Genomic DNA, 9434 nt, shown 5'->3' on the forward strand with positions numbered 1-9434 from the left:
AAAGTATTTAATAAAGTGGTTGTTGGGACAAGAGTTGGTGAAATGGGAAACGGATTCTCCTTTGATAGGGTTGGTGACCCATTAGCCACATTCCCCATGTGCTTTATGTTAGGGAAAAAAAAAATATCTTACAGTCACGTAAATGCTGTTCTCAATTTTCCACATGTTTTGTATGCCCTTTTCCAAATTATTAGTATGATGAAATGACTGAATATAGCCTTTTAATTTGAATTGGAAAAAATAATTTTATAAAACAAGTTTATGCGTTATTTTCAGATTTATTATTGATAGTTCTTTGAGAAATATCATTTATCTAGCACGTACATTAGTATATAGTCCATGTTTCTTGGTTCAGAGAACATTAATAATCTTAGTCATTGTATTTAACGATAATATAACTTTCGTTTCCTTTTTTTATTTACTGGTAAATATTATTCCTAGGTGTGGAACTACTCAAGTAAAGATTTAACATTAGTGTATACATTTCGTCAGTCCATTTATGATATTATTAGTAATGTTTAAATTTGAATTTATGATTTTAGGAGTCAAGATTCTTAACAAATTTTATGCTTTCTTGTATAACTTGATAAAAACAAATCTAAAAAGTTTAATTGCAACTATCCCTTTAGTTGTATTTGTATTTTTAGTTTAATTTAGCAGTATGCTATTACGCGATACTCTCTTAACATGTCTTAGAAGAGTAACACAATACAAAGCAATCGATACTCTTGGTTATTTTTTCAAAATAGGGTGTTTAATAGGTCGCACTCAGTATACTAGGCTAGATTGTTTGTTTCTTTAGAGCTGGAGGTTAACGTCTAGAAAATAATGTGCATAAAGAAAATTTAATGAAAACTTTCTTGTATCAAAAGAACGAGTATTTGCAAGAGAGCTACGGTGATATCAACACAATTAAGTATTTGATATTTTCCACCAATCAACCAAAATGTTAATATTGGTGTACACGTTAAAAAGTAAGTAACTTTTCAAATTTTTTTTTTTTAAAAGAACAATCCTTTGTCTGACGTCTAATGTGATTAAAATTAATCATTACCCTAATTCACGTGATTCAATTTGGCACGCTATGTTAATACTTTTAACAATGAAATACTAAAATTTTAATGGTTGTAATCTAGACAAGTATAAATGCTTTGGACCTCTCTGAATTTGTCATCTTTTATTTAGTGCACACTTAAATTATGCGTTGGCTTAATTACCCCCTAAATTTGGTAATATGATAGCCTCGATCTCCCTAGTCGCTGAAGTTCAAAGAACGTTCTCTCTTTTAGGCACGTGGAAGGGATGAAAAATAAAAAAAAAATCAGCTTTCAAGTGGGCTATTTTTCAACTATTAATTGCCACATAATCAATATAATGATTTATTTGTTCCAATTGTACTTCTCTTTGTTTTTTCTTAATATACCTAGCATATTTTATCTCAATTGTGTTTTTTTAATTTTTAGATACAACAATTATTTATTTCAACTTTTTTTTTTTTTGGTTGTTTTTTGTTTGTTTGTTTTGAAACTCTATTTTTTTTTAGCCAAATAAAAAGAAGGTTTAACCAAAGTAATGAATTTTAGATGGTGTCTTTTCTACAAAAAAGTTGTGTATTTTTCTTTTCATATGCAATGACTATTTATTTCAACTGTGCATTATTTTTTTGGGTTAAATTCGTAAAATATTTGGTTGAGATATTTTTATTTCTTTTTTAGATGCATGATAATTTGTTCTATATGTGTATTTCTTCTCTTCTTGGCCAAATATATAAAAATAAACTTGATTAGAATATCATTTTCTTTAACCAAAATAAAAAAAATATAGTCAAAATATTGTTGTTTCAGGTTTGTTTTACATATTTTCCTTGAAAAAGATGATTCCAATAATTGTTGAACTTAAAATGGTGGAAAATATATATTTATCCTTAGAAAATGCCACATGGACAAAAAAATCTATGTGGCTGAGCGTGTGTCACACTTTCATGGGTTGTAAGCGTTCGGGGTGGGGGAGGGGGGGCGGGGGGTCGTGCCTATCATATTGTCAAGTTGAAGGGGGTAACTAGGCCAATATAAAGTTTAGATGTGCACTGAATAAAAGTCGCCAAGTTTAGGGGTTCCCGATCTATTCTGCCTTTAATTTATGGGATTGTTCATTCTTGGCGTAGAGGCATAGACGATATATTATTCGTTATGCCTACATATTATGAATATTCATTTCTTTTTCTTCTAATTCTGTCTAATAAATGAATCTGACGTCCCCTATGAAGTGAAATTGATATTAATTGCTTAGTGAATTAATATGTTCAAATAAATATTCGCTGATATTTATGTAAAATATTTTAATAAAGATTTTGTATCTCTATGTATGGAATAATAGCTAGTGTAGTAGGTGAGGTCATAAAATTCTTTCCATCAAAGAAATAAAGAAAAGGGAACTATGGGACGTTCTTGTTATATACTTACCAACTGTATTAATTTGTATAATTTATTCCGTTAAATTTGACTTTACCATTTTTGTTGTTATTTATTACATAAATTATAGGAATGACTTTGAATGTATCCCCTCAAGTTTGGCTTGGTACTTTTTAACTTTTTTATGCTTTATGATATTACACTTACTTCTTCTATTTTGATTTATTTATAACAATTATTTAGCCTACTTATAATTGTATTAAAATTTTTGATTTGACTAATTGATTTTTTTAATATATTCTTTATTAAATTAATTCTGTAAGCATCTATTGTTCCGCTCTTTCTATGTATCGATATCAATTTTCTAGTGTCACCAAACTTGAACTATTCGAATTTTCTTCAGTAAATATCAACTCAATTGGTAGACAAAGAAAGCTCTTCAGACGAACCCATAACAAGTCCTACCACCTCTGACCACATTACTGAGGATCACCATTCATGGCTTTGTCCTTGTTACACCTTGGAAATTTCGCGTCGTTTGCATTATAAGTAAACTGACGCAAGCCTAAAGTGTACATGAAGCCCTTATACGGTTAAGGAAGGTATTGGATAACTTTAAGCGTGTACCTTAAGTTTCTGGAGTCATATGAATTGGCAAAAGTAAGCTCGTTGGAGAAATTAGAATTTGAGTCATGTTTTGGGAAGATTTCGTATCATTTGAGTCATACATTGCTTACCCTTACCTTGAGGGGTAGCTATGGGTACCCTTAGATGTTTAATGAAGTTTTATACAAGTGCCAAGAAGGTTCCATAAGGATTGGAGGTCAAATGAATCGAAAAGAATGCATTTTCACCGAAAATCGGAGTTTGTGGACCAGTTTGCTGTGCAGAAAACTGGCCGCAAACTCACCAAATTGGCAGCCCTCACTGCCCCACCTCCTCCTTAAGGAGAGGAGGGGAGATACGGCCGCATATCCAATATGCTGAGCCGCATCTCCACCGCAAATTGATGCGGGGCGGCGAATTTGACACCTTTTTAAGTTCTAAAAGATCCCATTTTCATATCTACCTCCTACACTTATTTACCCATATTATAAGAGGGTTCTTGAGAGTTCTTGAAGGTTCTAAAATACTCCAAAACCTTCCATACCATTAGGAGAGAAGATCAAACGTCAAAACCTCAAGACAATCCATGGAAGGTGATTGTTCTTGTTTCTCCATAAGGTGGTGATGAACTTGATCTTGGGAGGAGTTGAGTCAGGTGAAGTTCTTCCATTATAAGGTATGTTCTTCATACTATTTATATGATTAAGTTAATTTAAAGGTTTAGCAAGTTTTGGAGAGGAAAGAATCATAGAAGAGAAGTCATAAAGTGTTGAAGTGAAGTTGATGACTACGAAGTGAACTTGAAAGGGGATTTTGGATAAATTAGGGATTAAATTGAATATAACTTCTTGATTGTGGTATTTTGGATGTTATTATTGTTGTTTGAGAGTTGTTTTGTAACTTGGTGGAAGTCGATAAAATAGGGGAGGTGCTGCCCAAATTTCACTAGCTCGTTAATTACACAAGTTTGAACTTAAGAGTGTTTTCAAGACTTAAACTTAGTATGAATCCTCTTGAATGTAGAATTGCGGGCTTGGGAGGAGAACGTTAAGTAATTAAGGAGACGTAAAGGTATGCTAAGGCTAACCCTTTCTTTCCAAAGGCATGATTTCCTTATTGTGAATCCATCTAAGATATCCATAATGTCCTATTTCCTAGAAAATGCTAGAAGCTCATGACTTTCAAGACTTTTATGATATTTTTGATAAAAGTTCTTCATGATGATGATGGTGGTTCCATAATATAAACCGAGGGTTTATCGACTTTATGTCACCCCAATAGAATTGTAATGCTTTTTTTGGATACTCATGTATGTCATATATGTATATAGCTATTTTCTGACACCGAGCTTATATGGCCGGGTATGATATCTATTGTGTACACCACTGCAGTTGGGTATGGACACTACCGAGCCCTGTTATGGCCGGGTATGGACACCACCGAGCCCTGTTATGGCCGGGTACGGTATCATTATATGTATATGTATGAAATGTTTCCTTCAAAGAAATGTTAAGTATGCATGATAGTCATCTTTAAAAAGGTATAAATTGTTCTCTTTATCTTATGTTATCTTCATGCTTTCATCATGTTGCGATTTATGCCTTACATACTCAGTACATTGTTCGTACTGACATCCTTTTGTTGGTGGACGCTGTGTTCATCCCCGCAGGTAGATAGGGAGACAGATCAGACCCTTAGGCTGTTTCATCAGTGATTGCATAGAGGTGCTCCATTTGATCCAGAGTTGCAGTTTAGTTGGTACTATTCTTTTGTGTACATACTTGGGAATGGCGGGATCCTGTCCCATCTTTATGATATTACATACTCCATGTAGAGGGTCGTAGACAGATGTACATAGCTAGATATCCCATAACCTTATTGGTTTATATTTTGTAAATCATTTTTGGTAGCCTTGTTGGCTTGTATATATGGGCATAGTTAATGATGTTTATATAGATGTGCCTATGTTCGATGGAACTTGTGCCTTTTTAGTTCATGGTAATTATGAGTTAGCCCTGTGGCTCACTATCACGACCCAACTAGGGGCCATGACGGGTACCCGGAGCTGACTACCGAGCACCACTTATCATGCTAACTACCATACTCAACCTGGGCATATATCGTTTTCAACACAAACTTATCATAAAACTATCTCCGAATATCTCCCGAAACATGTGTGCATACATAGGCCCATAAGGCTACAAAATGATGTACAGGATATACACTGAAGAAGTCTCATAACATGTACTACCCACACATAAGTATCTTGGAGCCTCTAACTGGAATACTAAAATCACAAGGACGGGACAGGACCCCGCCATGCCCCAATATATACACAAAAGAATATACCAATAGGCTGCACCTTCGGAGTAGTGGGGTGCTCCTGTAGATCTGCTGAGTAAGCTCCTAAGCGTCTGCACCGTTTCCCTGTCTACCTGTGGGCATGAACACAGCGTCCATAAAAGAAAAGGACGTTAGTACGAGCAATGTACTGAGTACGCAAGGCATGTATATCAACATAATAAAGAAGTAAGAGAACATGAGATGAAGAGATAACCTGTAACTGATTGCCTCTAAAGGCGGAATCATGCATGCTAACTTTCATAATAAACAATATCATATCATGTATGCATGTATAAACTGCCCAACCATATAGGTACGGTGTGATCATCATTATCCCGCATCCGGGGTAAATATCTCATGCCGCCCACTAGTGGTGTCTGCCCCACTCTATCGGAGTGACGTAAGGTCGGAAACCTCCGATTACATTATGGGATAATCCTCATCATTATTATTATACCCCGCGTTTTCAGAGCATGAGTTTGACATGTACCTCATCGTAGTAATGGGATGTTTTGAAAGGCACAAGCCATGGAGAGTACGTAACAACGAAGAAAAAGGGTGAATTACGATCTCGTAAGTCGTAATCGGGAAAGAATATTTTGAAACACGGGAACATGGCCATTATTAGTGTAATAAGTGATAAATATCATGTATGGAGAATTTCGGGATTGAGCAAATTGAAGGAAATAAGTTCGACGAAAATTTGAGAAACACGGGACGGATTTTAGGTAACTTTGGAGGCGCATATCTCATAGTATATGTGGAGTTTTAAGGTGTTTCAAAATCCTAAAATGAAGTTCGTCGAGTCTAGTTTGTAATGCAACAAACCGTTCATTGATAGGACATCGGAGTAGAGAATTATAGACGTTACAAGGCTGAGCTGTCGACGCGAAACGACATTCCCGCGGTACCGCTACTGAGTACAACTACGATGCCTTTCTGATCGTAGCTACAGATACCCCGACTTCAGCGTTCCGTTTTAAGGGACAGAAATCTCATTTTTTTTCAGCACAAAAGTTCCCAATATTTCCAGAAAATTCAGCCATAAAAAGGGCCTCTCATGCCACCTAAAATTGAGGATTTTGAGTGAAATTTCGAGTTACGAAGTACTAATCGAAGCCCGGGCAACGCATTGTCATGAATATAATTTCATTTGGAATTAGAGGAGCATGGAAACAAGAAAAAGTTGAAGAACTAAGTGAAGAAGGTAAGTTTTAATCCTCTTTTCATATGTTATGGATGGTTTATATGTGTTGTGGTGTGTGGAAATTCATGAAATATGGTATGTTGAAGTGAAGCCGTGTAGGTGTTGGTTATGTTGGAGTGATGAACTAGTTTCATTTCGTATGTTTGGATTGTTGTGTTGTGGATTCTATGGTGCTAACGAAAGTTTAATGGTTCAAAATTGAAGTTATAGTTATTTGCGTACTTTGTTATGGAAGCTAATGGAATTTTTGTATAGTTTCTTGAATTTATGGAAGTAATGTTATGAACGTATGGATTGATAATGTAGTTTATGAGTTTTGGAAGAAAGAAATATGTTAAAGTTGTTCTTGTCGAGTTGGAGAGATTTCGGGTGGAGTGATGTTTTAATTGGATTGTTTGAAATATTGTGCGAATTGATTAAAGTGTTCTTGAATATTGTTTGAATGGTTTCGGATTAGTAATTGTATACGTGAGCGTTGATGTTAGTTGGAATATATGTAGTTGAATTGAACATAATTGGAATGTTGGCGAAATATGTGGAGAAGAGTTATTAATGTTAGAATGTGTTTTGAATTCATTATTGATGTTGTTGGAATGGTTGTTGGTATTGTTGTTGATAATATTGGCCGAGTTGAATTCTCGGGGATGCTGAGTTTATAGGGGAAATGCTGCCCAAATTTCTGTAGATAAAATGATGGCTTGGAATTGAATCCTTCGGTGCTTATGACTAATGTTTGGTGTTAATGACGTTATTGTAGCTCTTGGAGAGCCCGAGACTTAAGTTTGGATTAGCTTAGGAAGCGGACGAGGTATGTGAAGCTTATCCTTCTTTCCTTTTGGCATGTCCTAGACGCAACTAAGTTGTGATATGTTATGAGCCTTGGGAGTAATTCTATTCTTAAAATCCGAGCATGTTTATGATTTATATTTGCTTCTTGATGTTGGCATCCTTAATGTGGTCAAGCTATGGACCGTATGTCTTTGATACGATTGGATTTGAAATGCTATGTAACCGGTTGTTCGAAAGGATCTTATGTCTTTTGTATGACTAAATTTCAAAAGTTGCATAAAAGTTTTGTTCTCGAAAAGAGTTTTGTTCCTAAACGATTCCGAAACTACGAACGACCGTAACTTTCAAGAAAAGGCTCGGATCGCTTTGATATCTTCGCAAATGATTTCATGACGAGTAATGACTATGTCTTTCGTGGGCGGGTCCGGATTGGGTTGACGCTCGTCCGTGGGTCCCGCAACTTTTCCATGATTGGTTCTAACGACCTATTTTTGAAAGAATTCAATATGACTATCTTTCCGACCCCCGAGTATGATTACTTATTTATACGTTGAGTACGAAATAAGGATTTTTATGTAGGTAATTTTGATACGTAACTATGATTTGAAGTTCGGTTTTTGATATGTTCCGGGTGATATTCGGAAGAAAAATCGATTTTGACTATTTGTTTTGGCTTATAAATGATGGTTCGTTTTGATTAACCTATTAAGTCTTTGAAAATGTTTTAAACTGTATTTGGTTACTCATGATTCTGTTCGTGTATTCTGTTGTTACATTTTTCGCCAAGTCCCGGGCCGGTATGTTATCGTGCGCACTATGCTATATTCCGAAGTATGATGTGTATTTCGAAATATGAATATGATGCGAAGTCTGATATGATATATGATGACATGATATGATATATGATGATATTCTATGATATATGTTATATGTATGGATTCTGGAATATGATCAGTTGGTATCAGATCCAATGGTGGGGCAAACCCAATGGTGGGGCAAACCCAGTAGTGGGGCAAACCCAATGATGAGGCAAAATTCCACATTGGTTTAGGCAAATCCCACATTGGTTTAGGCAAATCCCACACTGATTTAGGCAAATCCCACATTGGTTTAGGAAAATCCCACATTGGTTTAGGCGAATCCACATTCGGTTAATGTCAGCTCATATGATAAGTTATGATGTTATGATGTGTTACGGTAAGCATTTTGGCATTCTCGTTATTATATTTGTCTTCGGTACCTCCGTTGTACGATTTGTGTTTCGGATACAAGCACCTTGGTATTCGTTATTATGCTCACGTTTGTACTCCTACTTCGGTTATGAACTTGTTTTTACGTATGCTATGCTTTACATGCTCGGTACATATTCCATCTTGACCCCGCTTTCTTCGGAATTGCGCGTTTCATGCCGCGCGGTACCTACGGATGTGTAGGGACGTTTATTGAGATATTCGCCTAGATTGGCGAGCTCCATTTTCTCCCGGAGTGCTGCCGAGTCAGAGTGTTACAGTTGTGATATTTTGGGTTATGTTAGAGACTTTGCAGACAGTGTCGAGTGTATGATATGTCAGATTTGTTTTGCAAGCGGCTATATAAGCCGATGTATTGTTGTGCATTATATTACAGATTTCATATGATTGCAAATTTTATTTGATTTGAAAAAGATGAAAAGCATGTTTGTTTTTCGAAAATTTTTCATTATGTACTTATGTCATGTTTTGCGGGCCCAGTATGATTATGAGTATTACGAAAGTCAGCGGGTTCGCTCGGCCCTAGGTAAGGGTCGGGTGCCCATCATGCCCTATCGGAAATTAGGGTGTGACAATTATGTCTCACCTTGAAGGAACTAATATCATGAGGTGAGATAACAACAAGAAGTAACATCAATGAAGTAAAGTCAAGATTATCAAGCTCATCATAGCATCATTATCATCATCATTATCGTGGAGCATATCTCATCTCTATTACATAAGAAGCTCTTACGAATCTTTAACTTCCTTCTTTTAGGATGTAAGAAGGTCATGGAGATATAGAAAAGAAATCATAACATAGGAACCATGCCTTTGGAAGAAGAGGAA

The sequence above is a fragment of the Lycium ferocissimum genome, chromosome 6 (assembly GCF_029784015.1).
Source record: "Lycium ferocissimum isolate CSIRO_LF1 chromosome 6, AGI_CSIRO_Lferr_CH_V1, whole genome shotgun sequence".
NCBI classification, from domain to species: Eukaryota; Viridiplantae; Streptophyta; class Magnoliopsida; order Solanales; family Solanaceae; genus Lycium; species Lycium ferocissimum.